This window comes from Azolla caroliniana, unplaced genomic scaffold (genome assembly GCF_043228905.1).
Source record: "Azolla caroliniana isolate FFs.n. ecotype wild unplaced genomic scaffold, voAzoCaro1.0.p SCAF_2, whole genome shotgun sequence".
In the NCBI taxonomy this organism is placed as follows: Eukaryota; Viridiplantae; Streptophyta; class Polypodiopsida; order Salviniales; family Salviniaceae; genus Azolla; species Azolla caroliniana.
Window position 1 is genome coordinate 13184909 of NW_028230437.1, and position 19868 is coordinate 13204776.

Here is a 19868-nt window from a genome sequence, read left to right on the forward strand (position 1 = left end):
TGTCGTTGCTCGTGTCTCTCGGTTCGCCGTTGTTCTTCTTTAAGCTCCACACGGTAATCCTGGAGCGGGGGTTCTGTCTGGGTTGCCACCTCCTTGGTTGGTGCGGTTAGTTTGGGTTGCTCCACGGCCATTATTAGAGATTAGGTACTAAAGTAAGCATAAAATAAGGACATATCAATGATAGATCTAGAAAGAATAGAGAGAAAAGAGAGAAAGAAGGGTGCCGATCCACCCGACCACCCCCGAGCGAAGGGATCGAGACGGACTCGAGCCTCGATCGGCGTCCCATACCACCGCCTTGGCGTCGAGTCATACCTGGACGATAGCGCGCTTGCTACAAGAGTCGTTCCACTCACGGACAGAGTCTCGACGTAGTCAATGCATGATGAAATGAGGGTAGCTAGGCCTCTTATTTATAGTAATTCTCAAGGCCCCCAGCCATGTTCACACTTGGCCTCATGGGTTGTCTCAATCCCGAGGATTAAAAGTAATCCTCCCCTTCTTTAGACTCTTTGTTTAACGCTCACACTTATCCACGTGTATAAAATACTACGACAATTCTCACCACGGGATATTATATGGTCATGCCCGTAACATACTCCCCCTCTTTAAAACATTGCACTCTTGCAATGGAAAGTTAGGGAAGTTAGTTGTTAGAGTCGTTTCGCGTTCCCATGTGGCATCTTTGATTGATTTATCCATCCATTTTATTTTAAATTCTCGGATTTCCTTAGCACGTAATTTTTTTGTTTTAACATCGAGAATTCTTTCTGGTACATGTGGTTTAGAAGATAAATCTTCAGAAGTAACCAGAGTTTCAGTTGTAACTGTATTGTCGCCAGAACCTAGAAGTTCTTTTAGACGACTTACATGAAAGACTGGATGGATTCCAACACCATCGGGAAGAGCGAGACGATAGGCTGATGATCCAATGCGTTTGAGGACTGTAAAAGGTCCACAAAACCGTGGGGCTAACTTAGCGCACTTACCCGTAGACAATGTCTTAGAATTGTGAGGTACACGTAAAAATACCTTCTGTCCAGGGCTGAATACACGAGGTTGCCTGTGATGATCGGCATAAAAACGCGCTCTATCTTGAGCTGTTTTTATATTATCCCGTGCAATATGCAACATATCTTGCATATCCCGAAGAAAGTTTTGCGTACTTCGCAACTCATCATGATGTATATTAAGATCAATCGGGGCTCGTGGCTGAAATCCATACATCAACATAAAAGGACTATATCCCGTCGACGTATGCTTGGAGCTGTTATAAGCAAACTCCAAAATTGGGAGGTAACGTTCCCATTTTGTTGGTTTTGCACCAACGTATGCTCGAAGCATGTCCTCAATAATTTGATTTACTCGTTCTGTCTGTCCATCGGATTGAGGATGATCCGTGGAGCTCATGCTCAACGTAGTTTCTAACTTCTTAAAGACTTGCGTCCAGAAGTCACTAGTAAACTTCGGATCTCGGTCACTCACGATATCCATCGGTAACCCGTAAAAACGAAATAACTCATCAACGAATTGGTAAGCCAATTCAGGAGCTGTTACCGTGGTTTTAGTAGCAATAAATCTGGCCATTTTAGTTAGTCTGTCAACCACAACCCATATGGCATCATGACCTTTTTGGGTGCGAGGAAGGCTAACAATAAAATCCATGGATATACTTTCCCACTTATTATTGGGAATGTCCAAGGGATGTAAAAGTCCTGCGGCTTTAAGTCGCTCGGCTTTGTTAACCTGACATTGGTGACATTTAGTCACATAGCTATGTATGTCAGGACGCATCTTAGGCCAATAAAATTGAGTGGAGATGAGAACGAGTGTACGATGTATTCCAGGGTGCCCTACTGAGGGTGCATCATGGCATTCAAAAAGAATTCTCTTTTTGACCTCAGGTAAATCTGGAACACAAACCTTCCCATTACGGTAGAGCAGACCGTTAGCAATGTGGAAGTATTCCTTCGAGGGTGTGGTGGTGTCTGTTCCAGACTCGACTCTTGCCCAGTATTTTGCAAAATAATTGTCATCAGGATACTTTCCTCGAAGGTGATCATAAAGATCTGATGTTATTTCAGTGAAGCTAAGCATGTTAACTTCACGGATGCGACTTAGTGCATCAGCGACAGTATTCATGGAACCTTTACGATATCGTATGGAAAAATCAAAGTCCTGGATGAGATCAGCCCATCGTGCCTTACGACCTTTCAGGTCTTGTTGGTCACAAAAATATTTCAAGGACTCGTGGTCCGTAGTTACCACAAAGCGATTTCCATAAAGATAATGGCGCCATGTTTTGAGCGCATGTATAACCGCAAATAATTCCTTTTCTTGAACGGTATACCGACATTGAGCAGAATCAAGTTTCTTACTCTCGAATGCTATTGGTTTACCATCTTGATACAAGACAACACCTATAGCATAATCGCTTGCGTCGGTTTCAACCTCAAAAGGTTTTGAAGGATCGGGTAAAAGAAGTGAAAGAGCCTTGCATACCAAGTCCTTGAGTTCCTTAAAGGCGAGGTCTAGTGTAGCATTCCACACAATAGGTTTTGTAGACTTACGCGTTTGACCTTTTAGAAGATCAGTAAACGGCGTCGTCAATTGTGAGTAATTACGAAGAGATTTTCGCAAAAATCCGACAAAACCAAGGAATGATCGAACTTCTCGAATATTCCGAAGAGTGGGCCAAAGCTTGATTTTCTCGATGCGAGAAGGATCAATTTCAACTCCTCGTTCGGTTATGAGATGTCCAAGATAAGTAATTGATTTCTTGAAGAACTCACATTTTGAGATCTTCGCGTAAAATTGTTTGTCACGCAATATTTGTAAAACAAAGCGGACATGTCTAGCATGTTCTTGTAATGTACGGCTATAAACTAAAATATCATCTAAGAAGATAACGACAAATTTTCCAAGTTGTTCTCGGAAAATGTCATTCATTTCTTGTTGAAATGTAGCCGGAGCATTGGTCAAACCAAAAGGCATAACCAAAAACTCATAATGGCCGTAGCGCGTACGAAATGCTGTTTTAGGAACATCGTCCTCACTTATTCGTATTTGATGGTAGCCAGTACGGAGATCAAGTTTCGTAAAATACCGAGCTCCCTGGAGACGGTCAATTAGATCGTCAGCCCGGGGCAATGGGTACGAATTCTTGATCGTCACTTTATTCAAGCGTCGGTAATTAATACACATACGCCATGTGCCCTCTTTCTTTTTAACCAAGAGAACTGGTGCACCCCATGGAGATTTACTATAACGTATATAACCCATTCGTAAATAGTCCTTAAGTTGCTTAGCTACCTCATCCTCTTCAGATCGACTTAGGCGATACGGAGGTATACTAATGGGTGCAATGCCAGGTACAATATCTATACGATGGTCTATATTACGTTTAGGAGGTAAACCATCGGGTAGTTCACTCGGAAAAACATCACGAAAATCGTTTACGATTTCATCAAGTTGTTTTTGTTCAAAAGATGTTAATTGACCCGAGACATTATCGATATTGTAAACGTGAATGTCCGGATCAAGTACACAATAAAATAACGTAGAACAAGACAACTCGGATATTGATGGACACGAGGAAACAATCGAGAGGGATTGTTTTGTTACACATTGAATAAAATGCGTACAATCGTTGAGTACAAAAGAAATGGAATGGCGAACCCAATCAATAAATAAAGAAGAGCTTTTATTATAAAACCAAGGATAACCCAGTATTACATCGGTGGTACTAAGATTCATTACATGGAAGTCTACTTCCACTATATAGGTATCAATAGAAATTCCTAAAGAATGAATCGCCCCGTTGATGTGTTGTACTCTTCCATCAGCCAAGTGCACCGTGTAGGTGTGATCACTTACGGTGGGTTGGATTCCCCATATCTGTACCAAACGATCATTCACAAAATTGTGTGAGCTTCCCGAATCAAATAAAAATTGTACAGGAGATCCATTGATATACCCGTTGTCGTAGTGTATTTCGTACACTACGTGAAAAAGTAAAAATAATATAACCGATTTAATTACATATAAATAAATAAAATAATATATCAAGATATTTATCACGTGCATAGGGCAGGATTTGAACCCTATACCTCCACGTAGCCAAACCTCAACTTTACCATTATGCTACCTTATCTTTAGTGTTCTATAAATAGATTTAATAACTATAAGTGCTTTATTTGCGCCTACCTTTATTAAAAGGTAAATCATGTATTTTTAGAGTGCGTGAATATTTTATAGAAAAACGCAAGCGACTAAAAAGTGACTCATGCACATCTAGCGTGCATGAGCACTATATTTAGCAAATAAAAGCAAGGATTAGAAAAGCATCACATGCACATTTAGTGTGCATGAACATATTAGAAAAAAAGCATGTAGCTATGCTTAGTCTCTCCCATCACTACATAAGGATGGGGAGCACAATGTAATAGGTGTGTGAAAAATATTTGGGAAATTGGATATATTTCCTAAAACACCAATTAACAAACTATACTCGTGGGATTCACGAGATTTCTATATCTTTCTCTATCAATCTAAATACATATTCTTACATAAATATTAATCAATAAAATACATTATACTTGTGGGATTCACAAGTTTCTAATAATCTACTCATAATTATAATAGTCTCAAATTCTTCCTCCTCCTAGTCCAAAACCCCGGTGGTTCCCACCCGACTCACGCAACGATCCGGAGCCGAAAGGCACGACACAGTTGGTGAACCCGACGTGAAGGCGGGTGGCAAGGAGATGGAGAATCAACAAGAGGCGATGAACATGATGATGATGATGTTCGAGAGAATGCTACAAGAACAACGCGAGATGTCGGAGATCACGACAGTAGTACAACGGCTCGTGCAACAGAACGGGCAATTCGATGGAAAGGACGTGTCACGCTATCTACGTGACTACAAAATGGAGATGTTGCGATATGGTATCTCAGAAAGATTGCAAGTGTTATCTTTCAACCGGGTGGCTACGGATGAGCTTCAAGAGAGAATCCACGAGATACGACAACAAAGCCCGATGTGGGAGTCCTTTGAAGAAGCTATACGAGACACATATGACTATCTAAGACCGAAGCGGACGAGGACATGGTCCACGAACGGCGGTTAACAGTGGGTGAAAAGCGGCCACCGACTACCACCGAAGGAGAGCTTGATGCGGAAGGGTTCGGAGATGCATGAAAAGTCGCAAGTCGACATTGAAGGGGAGCTTAAAACCGAACCAAAGTCGAGGCCAACAAAGGACGAGGAGGAGGAAGATCGAGGACGAAAGGGTATCCCCACACCGGTTCCAGAGACTTCGGCGGCTGTGCCCGTGCACCAACGTGAGACTGGAGAGACGGAATGTGTCGGTGGAAAAGTGGAGGACCGGAAGGGCAACGAGGAAGACAAAGTAAATGAGCACGAACGAAGGGATTCCTTCACCATTGTTTCGGAGACTTCGGTACTGGAGCCCGGGTGTCGACATAACACCGAAGATAAGGAAAGTGGCGGCAACGAAACGAAGGTCGAAGCCGATGCATACGAAGGAGAGATAGCCAAGGAGAACATGGCTATGGGTGAAACAACAGAAGATGATAATACCGAGGATTCCTACCCACTAATTCTAGAGACTTCGGCGGTTGTGTCCGAGAACCAACGTGAGACCGGAGAGACGGGAGGTGGCAACAAGGAAGGTAAAGTCGGAAGCCGGTTCGGATGGAAGATGATCCGTCTGAAATTCCGATGTAAACAAAAGCATGACAACGCGAAGGTCGGGTCTACGATGGGAGAAGCATGTAATACGGAGCACGCACTACGGCACCAAAAGAAGCACGTGCTACGGCGTAAAGAGAAGCACACGCTACGGCGCAAAAAGAAGCACACGCTACGGTGCAAAAATAAGCATGCACTACGGGGTAATACGGCGCATGCACTACGATGGAATACGAAGCATGCGCTACGGCCTAATACGACGCATGCGCAACATCGAGAAATAAAGCATGCATTAAAGCCGCACAAGGACCTAACAGCGAGCGCGTATTCGGAGGTCGACATCGACGCGTGGGTAGAACCTACGGAAGACAAGCGCGGAGTGGAGAGAGACAACACACCGAGATGCTCAAGAGTACCACAAGGGACCATGACAACCACTCATGGCAATGCAAAGAATGAACAAAGAATATGGTGGATCGGATGGCGACAATGGTTCGGGTGGAAAGAATGGGTCTACTCAAAATGGAGAGACAAAGTTGACATAGCGGGACAAATTGAGGATGAAGGGGAGACAACGAGCATCGGCAACTTCGGCACATACCGGAGGATGTGCGGGTTCGGAGGGGGCGAGTGTCGTAGTGTATTTCGTACACTACGTGAAAAAGTAAAAATAATATAACCGATTTAATTACATATAAATAAATAAAATAATATATCAAGATATTTATCACGTGCATAGGGCAGGATTTGAACCCTATACCTCCACATAGCCAAACCTCAACTTTACCATTATGCTACCTTATCTTTAATGTTTTATAAATAGATTTAATAACTATAAGTGCTTTATTTGCGCCTACCTTTATTAAAAGGTAAATCATGTATTTTTAGAGTGCGTGAATATTTTATAGAAAAACGCAAGCGACTAAAAAGTGACTCATGCACATCTAGCGTGCATGAGCACTATATTTAGCAAATAAAAGCAAGGATTAGAAAAGCATCACATGCACATTTAGTGTGCATGAACATATTAGAAAAAAAGCATGTAGCTATGCTTAGTCTCTCCCATCACTACATAAGGATGGGGAGCACAATGTAATAGGTGTGTGAAAAATATTTGGGAAATTGGATATATTTCCTAAAACACCAATTAACAAACTATACTCGTGGGATTCACGAGATTTCTATATCTTTCTCTATCAATCTAAATACATATTCTTACATAAATATTAATCAATAAAATACATTATACTTGTGGGATTCACAAGTTTCTAATAATCTACTCATAATTATAATAGTCTCAAATTCTTCCTCCTCCTAGTCCAAAACCCCGGTGGTTCCCACCCGACTCACGCAACGATCCGGAGCCGAAAGGCACGACACAGTTGGTCCTCAACTTTACCATTATGCTACCTTATCTTTAGTGTTCTATAAATAGATTTAATAACTATAAGTGCTTTATTTGCGCCTACCTTTATTAAAAGGTAAATCATGTATTTTTAGAGTGCGTGAATATTTTATAGAAAAACGCAAGCGACTAAAAAGTGACTCATGCACATCTAGCGTGCATGAGCACTATATTTAGCAAATAAAAGCAAGGATTAGAAAAGCATCACATGCACATTTAGTGTGCATGAACATATTAGAAAAAAAGCATGTAGCTATGCTTAGTCTCTCCCATCACTACATAAGGATGGGGAGCACAATGTAATAGTGTGAAAAATATTTGGGAAATTGGATATATTTCCTAAAACACCAACAATCAATAAAATATACTCGTGGGATTCACGAAGTTTAAGATAATCTATCTCTTTCAATCTAAATTCATATTCTTACATAAATATTGATTAATGTAATACTTGTGGGATTCACAAGGTTTGATCTCTTTTCTCAATCTACTCTAATCTATTCTAAATTATTTCAATTTATTACTACGATTTAGATAAACTAAAACAATTATACTTGTGGGATTCACAAGTTTCTATATCTCTTTCTTATAATCTATTCATATTCATAACTAGATTAGCCTCAAATTCTTCCTTCTCCTAGTCCAAAACCCCAGTGGTTCCCACCCGACTCACGCAACGATCCGGAGCCGAAAGGCACGACACCGTTTGCACGTAGTAAATCATTGGGACCCAATACATAATGAGGGAAAGAACATTGACAATTACTCAAATGATGTGTATAGACCTGAAGGACATTAGGAATCTGACCTTTATGGTCTGTAGCTTTAGGTTTGGCGTCGTGCTCTTTTCGTTGGAGCTTACGACATTGCTCTTTTGTATGACCCTTCTTTTTGCAGAATACGCAAAAAGGATGTTGTCGCTTATAATCGCGATCCATGAATTCGTTGGGTGTCTTGCGTTTCCCAACGAATTGCGACTGCTTAGTCCCGGGCGCTTCGTTGGGTTTGTTATGGTCCTTCTTCGAAGTGCGTTGATAGCGAAGAACTATCTCAACGGCCTCTTCGAAGGATTTTGGATCCTTATCGTGCACTATCCAGTGATAGTCCGAATTGGGGATGCCATTGACAAAACAAGCTATTAACCAATTGTCCCCTTCTAGACCCGATTTTTGGATTTGGGTTCTAGCATGGTGGACATAATCTTCTAGCGAGGAAAACTTCCTGCTAGAGAGGTTCATTAAAGCTTGTGCTGCCTCGGTTCGAGAGGGAGGTTGTAGAAATTGACCCTTGAAAACTGTGACAAAGTCTGTCCAGGTCTCGGGCAATCTCCCCAAAGTTCGGAGCCCACGCCACCAAGCGGCGGCCTTACCCCCTAGTTCTCGGCCGACATATGCAATCTTCGTACTATCTGGCATGGGATAGAGCTCAAAATGAGACTCCCATCGGCCCAGCCACGTGCAGATTGCTTCTTCGGTTCTTTCCTTTTTATCTCCCGTAAATGGCTTTACGACAAATGATGGTTCACCCTGACGCTCATCAGGTCTATTAATCTCATTTTGGAGACTAATGACTCGTGCCTCGAGAGCACTTTGAGATTGCCGAAATTCGGTCAACTGCTGCGCGGTTGAACTAAGGAAATGTTGTACTTGTAAAATATACGCCTCAATGGACATTGTCCCAGGAGGATTTCCTTGAGGTCTTTCCGCTTGAGCGGAGGGCATTGGGTCGTTATTCTGAGCCATTGAATGATTATTTCTGGCAAAGAAATAAGATAAGGTCAGACAAATAGTCATAACATCTTGTCGTGGTGTAAACATATCATGGGCAAACATTAATCGATATCATGATCTCACGTCAATACCCCTCTAGACGTATGAGATGAGGTTCAAGATCAGGTTACTATGGTAACACAGAGGTGTTTTAAAAACCATGGGGGTGACAAATGAATGCCTTTCCCTGTAAAGGTAAAGAGGGATGTTTGACGGATCAGCTATTGAGAGATGACGTTCAGCAAACAGGACTGTAGTAGAGATAAGAGTAGAGACACACAGATCTTTGGTGTACCCAACCGCCTTGATTGGTACACAAGAAAAAAGAAGGTTATTATATTAGTTAACCTTACATAGAAAGTGGTGTGTTCACATTATAAAAGGAGGTGTCCTGTCCAAGTGAACAATGTGTTCACATATACGAATAATTACCTAATTTGTGAACTACGGGCCTTTACACCTAACAACCTCCCACTTAAAGGTCCGATGTGAACATTCAAGTAACTCCCACTAACTGTATGCAATGTTCATGTTGAGCTTTGCCAAGACTTTTAGTGAGAATATCTGCAGGATTATCCTGTGTTTTGATCTTGGTCAATGTGACTAGACCATCCTCCAAAACTTGTCTGATAAAGTGATGTCGCACATCAATGTGTTTGGTGCGCGAATGAAACATGGCATTCTTAGCCAGATACACAGCACTCTGGCTATCACATCCTAACACAGGAGTACTAACAGACATGCCAAGATCTTCACCAAGTCTGCTGAGCCATATAGCTTCCTTTGAAGCTTCTGAAGCTGAAATATATTCAGCTTCAGTAGTACTCAGTGCTACAATCTTTTGCAATTTGGAGCACCAAGACACTGCTCCACCAGCAACTGTAAATATATACCCGCTAGTAGACTTACGTGTATCCAAGTCACCTGCCATGTCTGCATCACAATATCCCTGCAAATTTAATGCACCCTTCCCATAGCATAAACATTTTCTTTGTGTACCTTTAAGATACCTGAAAACACACTTGACAGCCTCCCAATGTGCTTTCCCGGGATTAGACATATAGCGACTAAGAACTCCCACTGCATAAGCAATATCTGGACGAGTAGCTACCATAGCATACATTAGAGAACCACATGCTGATGCATAAGGAATTCCCTTCATAGCATTGATTTCCATCTCATCCTTTGGACAATCAGCCTTGCTGAGTTTAAGATATGACGGCAAAGGAACTCCAAGAGACTTTGCTTCTGCCATATTAAATCTGTTAAGCACTTTTTCAATGTACTTTTCTTGTGACAAAAACAACAATTTGTTTTTTCTGTTTCTATTGATTCTCATGCCCAAAATATGCTCTGCATTTCCCAAATCTTTCATAGAGAAGACCAATTTCAGTTGATCTTTTAGAGCATCAAGACTAGTCTTTCTTTTCCCAGCTAGCAACATATCATCCACATATAGAACAAGTATGATAGGACTGTCATCGATATCCTTTTTCGTGTATAAACAATGATCTGCATAGCTACGATCAAAGCCTTGAGAAAGCATAAAAGTATCAAACTTCTTATACCACTGTCGTGGTGCTTGTTTTAGGCCATACAAGCTACGTTTTAGTTTGCATACCAAATGCTCCTTGTTAGAGACTACAAAACCCTCAGGTTGTTTCATGTAGATCTCTTCATCAATATCACCATGCAAAAAAGCGGTCTTTACATCCATTTGGTACAACTCCAAATTAAGCATTGCAGTGAGAGCAAATAGCACACGAAGTGTGGTCATCTTCACAACAGGAGAGAAGACCTCTTGGAAGTCAATACCTTCCTTCTGTGCATAACCCTTGGCAACTAATCTTGCCTTGTATTTTGGTTTCCCTTCAATTTCCTTTACCTTATAAACCCACTTATTTGGAAGAGCTTTCCTTCCTTGAGGTAAGGACACAAGATCCCATGTATCATTTGCATATAAAGATTTTATTTCTTCTTGCATTGCAAGCTCCCACTTACTACTAAGTTCACATGACATTGCCTCCTTATAAGTAAGAGGTTCACCCTCATCTGACAGCATGACATAATGCAAAGAGGGGTCATATCTATATACCTGCCTCCTTGAACGATTAGACCTACGTACCCAATGATCAGTATTTTCTGGGATTGGTTCTAAATCTGGAGGAAAATCATTTTCAGCACTTTCTGGCTGTTGCGAACCATGTCCAACATGTTGTTCGACATCTATATTTTGTTCTTCAGTACCTTCATCTCGTTGACCAATATCTTCATGAGCATCTCTTTGCTGTCCAACTTCTTCTGGCTCAAAGATAACCGGTTGACCATCATATTCAACCTTTGGTATAGCATCATGAGGTTTATTTTCAGATTTTGTGGATGGCTGTAATTGCTGAAATGTAACGCTCTTAGAGTTCCCAACAGAGGAACAAGCATTTTTCAGCAATTTTTCTTCATTAAAAACAACATCCCGGCTGCGTACAATTTTTCTGGACTGAGGTAACCAAATCCTATAGCCCATTTCACCTTCATCACCATAGCCCATAAAAATGCCCATGGTGGACTTAGCATCGAGCTTATTTCTCAGCTCACTTCTAATGTGTACAAACGCATCACAACCGAAAATTCGTAAATGGTCATATGAAGCTGGTTTGCCAGACCAAACCTCCTCAGGGATTCCATTTTTTAAGGACTTGTTGGGAGAACGATTACATATATGAACCGCGGTTTTTAATGCTTCTCCCCAAAATTCATGAGGGAGATTAGCTGTGGACAGCATGCATCGTACTCGCTCACACAAGGTCCTATTATACCTTTCTGCCACCCCATTTGATGAAGGGTTATATGGAGCAGTAAGCTCTCTTTTAATACCATGTAAGTCACAATAAGACTTAAATTCTGCAGATGTAAACTCACCCCCATTATCTGTTCTGAGACATTTCAGTTTTGTCCCTTTTTGAGTAGTCACAAATGCATGAAAAGATTTAAATGCATCAAATGCATCACCTTTTCTTTTCATCAAGTACACCCAAATCTTCCTAGAATAATCATCGATAAAGGAAATAAAATACGCAGCACCGCCCAAGGATTTTACAGGCATGCTACATACATCAGAATGCACCAAATCTAGCACATTTGGTTTACGAGAGATACCAGAATAATAAGAATTTCTCACTTGTTTGCGAAATAGACAATCATTACAAAAAACCAGCTTTGATCCTTTAACATCAAATCTTTTTAAAGCAGAAAGGACTTCAAGTCCTTTTTGGCTCATATGTCCTAATCTCTTATGCCAGAGCTCTAAACGAGAGTCGAATTCAGCAATAGCAAGAAACTTTTCAGGTAAAGCTTTGCATTGCAAACAGTACAGAGTGCCCTTTTTGCAACTTTTCACAATAACCATAGATCCTTTCTTTAGTTTCCATAATCCACCACCGAATAATGTGGTGTAACCATGCAAATCCATTTGTCCTACAGATAGCAAACTTTTCTTTATGCCAGGTACATACCTAACATCTTTGAGCACAAGCTCTTGACCATTATTCAAAGACAAGTGTATGGTTCCAATACCATCAATATTGCAAGCACTATTGTTACCAAGATAAACTTTTCCATAATTGCCTGCATCAAATGTGGTAAAGCACTCCAAACATGGAGTAACATGAAACGAAGCCCCAGAGTCTACTATCCATGTCTGTGTCAATCCATCATCGATTGACAATAAAGCATCAATAACATCTGTTTTGGTGATTTGCATGTCTTGAACATGAGCTATAAAGGCATCACCTGTAATACAAAGTACATCACCATCTTCACCAGATAGCTCTTCAATGATAACATTTGAAGCCATATTAGCTTTCTCTGTTGTATTAAACTTATCCTCTTTGTTTTTCTTCTCTCCAACATTCTTCTTCCTTTCTAGTTCCATCTTCCAATATCTACAATCAGGTTTCTTATGACCTTTACGGCCACAATGATAGCAAGTGATATCTTGTTGTTTTCCTTTCCCTCTACTCTTACTTCTATTTCTTTGTCCTACATTTGGGTTCCTCTTATCATATCTCCCCCTAATATTGTATGCTGAACCACTACCTTCTCTGCTAGATTGTCTTCTAATCTCTTCATTGAGAATAGAGCCCCGCACACCATCGAAGGTCAAGGTGGGGCTATTAGATAGTGAAACAACTAATGTTTCCCACGAATCCGGTAAAGTCATAAGTAGGAAGATAGCTTTGAGCTTGTCATCAAAAGCTGGTAATCCTGAATCTTGTAGTTGGGAGAGAGTACCTGTGAATAAAGATAGATGCTCTGTTGCACCTTTCGACTCATCAAGCCTCATACTGACAAGTTTTCTCATCAAATGCACCTGATTCACAGGAGTAGTATTCTCGTAAGTTTTCTTAAGTTTCTCCCAAACTTGATGGGCAGTAGTCAAGCCCTTTACATCTACAAGAATTTCATCAGAAACAGCCATTTTAATATATGTAATGGCTTTCTTATTCAGAGTGTTCCAAGCATCATTTTCCATGCTCTCTGGTTTCTTTTCTACGAGAGCATCTTCACAATCTCTTAGAAAGAGGATGCCCAGCAGACGCTCTTTCCACAATTCGAAACCTTTTCCATCAAATCTCTTGATTTCAAAGAGGTTTTTCACTTCAGCTGAAGTGGAGGCCATTGCTCCCACGATTTATGACAGATGCCTTCAGAAATTGAGCAGAATACCAATAGGAAAGGGTCTGACAGATTTATTTATTTATTTATTTATTTATTTTTAAATCTGTGTTTTCTGCTGATTCTGAATCTAAAGAAAAACAGCAAAGTAGAGGAAAGAGATTTGGCTCTGATACCAGTTAAAGGTAAAGAGGGATGTTTGACGGATCAGCTATTGAGAGATGACGTTCAGCAAACAGGACTGTAGTAGAGATAAGAGTAGAGACACACAGATCTTTGGTGTACCCAACCACCTTGATTGGTACACAAGAAAAAAGAAGGTTATTATATTAGTTAACCTTACATAGAAAGTGGTGTGTTCACATTATAAAAGGAGGTGTCCTGTCCAAGTGAACAATGTGTTCACATATACGAATAATTACCTAATTTGTGAACTACGGGCCTTTACACCTAACACCCTGATCTCTATATCGATTTTTTTCATGGCGGCTCCCCGAGGCTCAACCATGTATGTTCGCGTCATGAATAGTTTATACACGAAAAAAATGTTAACAATAACTATGTTTCTGTGCCCACATATGTGGTTTCGGCTCTTTAAGTCCTATTACGAGGACCCCGAAGTGCACTTAGACCTAAAGTCTAAACATGTATTATAGTTGTTGCGAATCAACGCTTGGATTCACTTTCACCACTCGGCCACAACCGATTAATCGCGGATCAATGCAGCAGAAAATAGGAAACACAGAGAGAGACACGATAACACAGGGATTAACGTGGAAAACCCTAAACGGGAAAAACCACGGGAGTACAAGACTCCAAACCAACACTATACAGAGAAGTATACAATGGCGAGCTGCAAGGCGACGACCTTGAGCTCGCTGTCCTCGCCACAGGCGGCGGTAATACACAGAGGCAACGACCTCCTCGTTTCTCTCACTCTCTCTCTCTCGGCTGCTCTCACTTCGCTCCCTCTAAGTGAAAAACAGAAAATGAGCAGCAACAGAATAAAACTGTTTGCCCTAAGTCATATTTATACACATATGACTTTCGGACTATTTACACATATAGCCTCAAGGGCTCTTGGCAAACATATTTATAAATATGTCCCCGCATCCGGATCTCTCTCCGGGTACATTCATCATCCGGCTCCGTAGCCGGGTCTTCGTCATCCGGCTCCGTAGCCGGGGTCTTCATCATCCGGATCCGTATCCGGGTACTTCATCATCCGGATCCGTATCCGGGTACTCTTCATCCGGCTTCATACCGGGTATTCTTCATCATCCGGAGAGTGCGCTCACCGGACCTGTATCTTCATCCGGTTCCGTAACCGTAACCGGGCTTGCCGTCATTCATCTCCGGACATCCCATCCGGAGGGACCGATATCCCAACAAACTCCCCCTTCACTTCGGCATGGGATGTCTTTCCAGTCCGACCCTCTTCCGGCACGCTTCCAGCTTGTCGGGTGTGAGCACTTTGGTCAGCATATCTGACCCGTTCTCGTCCGTGTGGATCTTCGTCAGTACGAACTCCTTGTCTTCTATCCTTTCCCGGATCCAGTGATATCTTCGCTGGATGTGCTTCGTCCGGGAGTGATAGGCCGCGTTCTTCGCAAGGTGGATGGCACTCTGACTGTCGCAGTAGAGTCGATACTCCTCCTGCCGGATACCGAGCTCTCTAATGAAGTCCTTCATCCATATTATTTCCTTGCCGGCTTCAACAGCTGCCATGTACTCCGCCTCCGTGGTTGACAACGCAACCGTCTTCTGCAGCCTCGACTGCCACGAAACGGCTCCCCCTGCATACGTCATCACATACCCTGATGTGGACCGGCTGGTATCTGCATCAGCCGACATATCCGAATCGGTGAAGCCGTCGAGTTCGGGCTTACCGGAGCCGAATCGGAGGCACACGTTTGCCGTGCCTTTCAGGTATCGGAGTATCCACTTGGCCGCGTTCCAATGCTCTTTGCCGGGATTGCTCATGTACCGGCTCACCACTCCGACTGCATATCCTATGTCCGGTCTCGTACACACCATTGCGTACATCAAGCTCCCGACGGCAGAGGCATATGGTACTTTCATCATGTCCTCCTTCTCAGCCTTTGTCTTGGGGCTTTGCTTGCTGGACAGCTTGCAGTTTGCCGGGAGGGTCGATCCGACCGGTCTTGCTTCCGACATGTTGAACCGGTGAAGCACCTTCGTTACGTACTTCTCCTGTGACAGCCACAACTGCTTCTTGTTCCGGTCCCGGATGATATGCATCCCCAGTATTTGCCTCGCCGGACCCAGGTCCTTCATTGAGAAGGTTCGGTGAAGAGCCTTCTTCAGCATCCGTATCTTGACCTGGTCCCGTCCGACGATCAACATGTCGTCCACGTATAGGAGGAGTATTAGAGAGTCTCCTCCGTCGAACTTCTTCACAAACACGCAGTGATCGGACTGCGTCTTGTGGTACCCTTCGTCGGTCATGAAGGAGTCGAACTTCCGGTACCACTGCCGGGGAGCCTGCTTCAGTCCGTAAAGGCTCTTCTTCAACCGGCATACCAGGTGCTCCTTCCCTTTCTTCTCGAATCCTTCCGGTTGCTGCATGTAGATCTCTTCTTCGAGGTCACCGTGAAGGAATGCCGTCTTCACGTCCATCTGTTCTACCTCGAGGTCCATTCTTGCCGCTATGCTCAGCACCGTCCGGATGGAGGTCATCTTCACTACCGGGGCAAATATCTCGTCGAAGTCGACGCCCTTCTTCTGCTGAAACCCCTTCACCACGATCCTGGCTTTGTATCTCGGGGGGTTTTCGGCATCTCCCGGTTTCAGCTTGAACACCCACTTGTTACGGAGTGCCCGTTTTCCTTTCGGCAACTCCACAAGTTCATATGTGTGGTTCTCATGCAGGGAATCCATCTCCTCCTGCATGGCACTTAACCACCTGCGGCTATGGGTGTCATGCTTCGCTTCTTCAAAGCTCTCCGGCTCCCCCTCGTCGGTTAGCAGCACGTGCTCTGGTTCCGGAAATCTCCGGGGGGCCCTTCTCTCTCTTAGAGGATATCTCCATTCCGGAGCTTCGGTAACCGGCTCCTCCGTTTCCTCTTCATCCGAATCCATTTCGGGATCGGGGCCGGTTCCGGTATCAATTTCATCTTCCTCGGCCGGTTCTGTTTCTTCACTGTCTTCGGCCGGATCCTCGAGTGCTAACCGGTCCCTTGCCGGTCGGGACTGCTCCTCGTAGAGTTGATCCTCACCGGTCGACTTGGAGCTCTTCATCTTCTTCTCCGACTCCCAGTCGGCGAGTGTCTTGTCCTCCATGAAGATGATATCTCTACTCCTGAATATCTTCTTGTCGACCGGGTCCCATACTCGGTAGCCGAACTCGTCGTCGCCGTAATCGAGGAATATGCATGGCCGGGTCTTTGGATCTAGCTTTCCTCTCCGGTCCTTTGCCACATGCACGTATGCGAGACACCCGAACACCTTCAGATGCCGGTAGGACACTTCCTTACCGGTCCACACTCTCTGCGGCGTGTCTCCGTCCAAAGGTACTGAGGGTGATCTGTTTATCACATATGTCGCCGTCGACATTGCCTCAGCCCAAAACCCCTTGGGTAATTTTGCATGCGCCAGCATACTCCGGACCCTCTCCATTATGGTCCGGTTCATCCTCTCGGCCAGCCCGTTTAGTTCCGGCGTCTTCGGCACAGTAAACTCGAGCCGGATTCCCTTCGAGCGACAGTACTCCTGGAACTGCCCCCGGTATTCCCCTCCGTTATCCGCTCGTATCGCTTTCAGCTTCTTGCCGGATTCTCTTTCCACTCTCGCGTGGAGTTCTTTGAAGACGGACAATACTTGGTCCTTTGTCTTCAGCGGTGCCGTCCACAGCTTCCGGCTATGGTCATCTATGAATGTTACGAAGTACTGGGCTCCGCCATGTGACTTCGTTTCTACCTGACACACATTAGTGTGTACCAACTCCAATGGTACACTACGTCTCATCGGTGGCCTTGAGTGGAAGGAGGTCCGGTTTTGCTTACCGGCCAGACAGTCGGTACACTTCCCCAAGTGTACATGCTTTACCGGTATCAGGTTGTCTTCGGCAAGCCTCTTCATCCCCTTCTCGCTCATGTGGCACAGTCTCTTGTGCCATAGCTCACCGGCAGTGTCGGCTGCCACATTCAGCTCCTCCGGACATAGCCGGGAATTCATCAGGTACAGGGTGTTGATCTTCCGGGCCCGAGCCACTATCAGGCTCCCCTTGCTGAACTTCATGACACCGTTCCGGATGCTACCCGTGTAGCCTTCATCATCTAGCCTCCCGGCCGAAATCAGGTTCAATCGAACCTCCGGAACGTGTCGGACATCCTTCAACAGCATCTTGCATCCGGTTGATGTCATCAGCCACACGTCTCCTATGCCGGCAATCCGGCATGTACCTTCATTTCCCATCCGGACACAGCCATGCTCACCGGCTGTGTAGGATGAAAAGTATTTCTTCTCCGGGGTCAGGTGGAACGATGCTCCGGAATCGACCACCCAGGTCATCTCTTCTCCGGCAAGGTTCAGCTCCCTCTCTTCGGTAATGAGCATGATCTCCTCTTCACTTGCCGCGAGTGCCGTCGTTCCTTTCCGGTCCTGCCCTCGCCGATCCGAACCTCTCCGGTCCGTGGCTCCCCGGTATGCACCGTTTCTCTCCGGTGACTTCTTCGAATCGGTGTCGTCGGCTCCGTTGTCCTTTCGGTAATGCCGACAATTCTTCCGGAAGTGCCCCGGCTTCCCACAGTGGAAGCATGTGGGTCTTCCTCTTGACTGCGACCGGGTCCCCGACTTTTCCCATCTTTGCGGACTCCGGTTCCATTGTCTTCCCCGTTCCGATTCGGTAAGGAGCGCCTTCGAGTCGGAGGCCGGTTCTTTATCTCTCCGACGCGCTTCTTCGTTCAAAATACTTGTCTTTACCGTTTGTAAAGACAAGTTATCTTCGGTGCAGGAGGTGCTGAGAGTCACCACCAAGTTCTCCCAACTTTCCGGCAATGTACACATCAGAATGATGGCTTGCATTGCATCCTCCAGCGGGAACTTGATTGCCGCAAGCTGGTTCACGAATCCCATGAACGTGCTTACGTGTTCCACCATGCTCTCGCCGTCCCGGTACTTGAGGTTCACTATCTTCCTCATCAGGGAGGTCCGGTTCAACGCATTCTTCCTCTCGTAGAGGCCCGACAGCTTCCGCCACATCTCGTATGCGTTGGTGTCGTTCGCCACATGTTGTAGAACGCTCACGTCGACGTATTGCCGGATGGTTGCAACGGCTTTCCGGTTCAGAAGCCTCCATTCCGTCTCAAGTACCCCCTTCGGTATTTCCGACCTGTCAATCGGTTCGTACAGGTCCCGAACAATCAGAAGATCCTCCATCTTGATCTTCCAGTCGGCGTAGTTCAGCGCATTCAGCACCATCATCCCCGGCTGCCCGCTGCTGCCGCCTTCCATTTTCTGCACTGCCGTCGCTCTGATACCACTTTGTTGCGAATCAACGCTTGGATTCACTTTCACCACTCGGCCACAACCGATTAATCGCGGATCAATGCAGCAGAAAATAGGAAACACAGAGAGAGACACGATAACACAGGGATTAACGTGGAAAACCCTAAACGGGAAAAACCACGGGAGTACAAGACTCCAAACCAACACTATACAGAGAAGTATACAATGGCGAGCTGCAAGGCGACGACCTTGAGCTCGCTGTCCTCGCCACAGGCGGCGGTAATACACAGAGGCAACGACCTCCTCGTTTCTCTCACTCTCTCTCTCTCGGCTGCTCTCACTTCGCTCCCTCTAAGTGAAAAACAGAAAATGAGCAGCAACAGAATAAAACTGTTTGCCCTAAGTCATATTTATACACATATGACTTTCGGACTATTTACACATATAGCCTCAAGGGCTCTTGGCAAACATATTTATAAATATGTCCCCGCATCCGGATCTCTCTCCGGGTACATTCATCATCCGGCTCCGTAGCCGGGTCTTCGTCATCCGGCTCCGTAGCCGGGTACTTCATCATCCGGAGAGTGCGCTCACCGGACCTGTATCTTCATCCGGTTCCGTAACCGTAACCGGGCTTGCCGTCATTCATCTCCGGACATCCCATCCGGAGGGACCGATATCCCAACAATAGTCATATGTATCAACGATGTTGTATGGTGTTGGTCATATTTGAACTCGAGACCTCGAGGACAAATACATCAAACACTTGAGCCAACCAAGTAGATTGCGCGTCTTGAATGTTTAATGTTTGAGGCGTATTCGAGATATGCGAGGCATT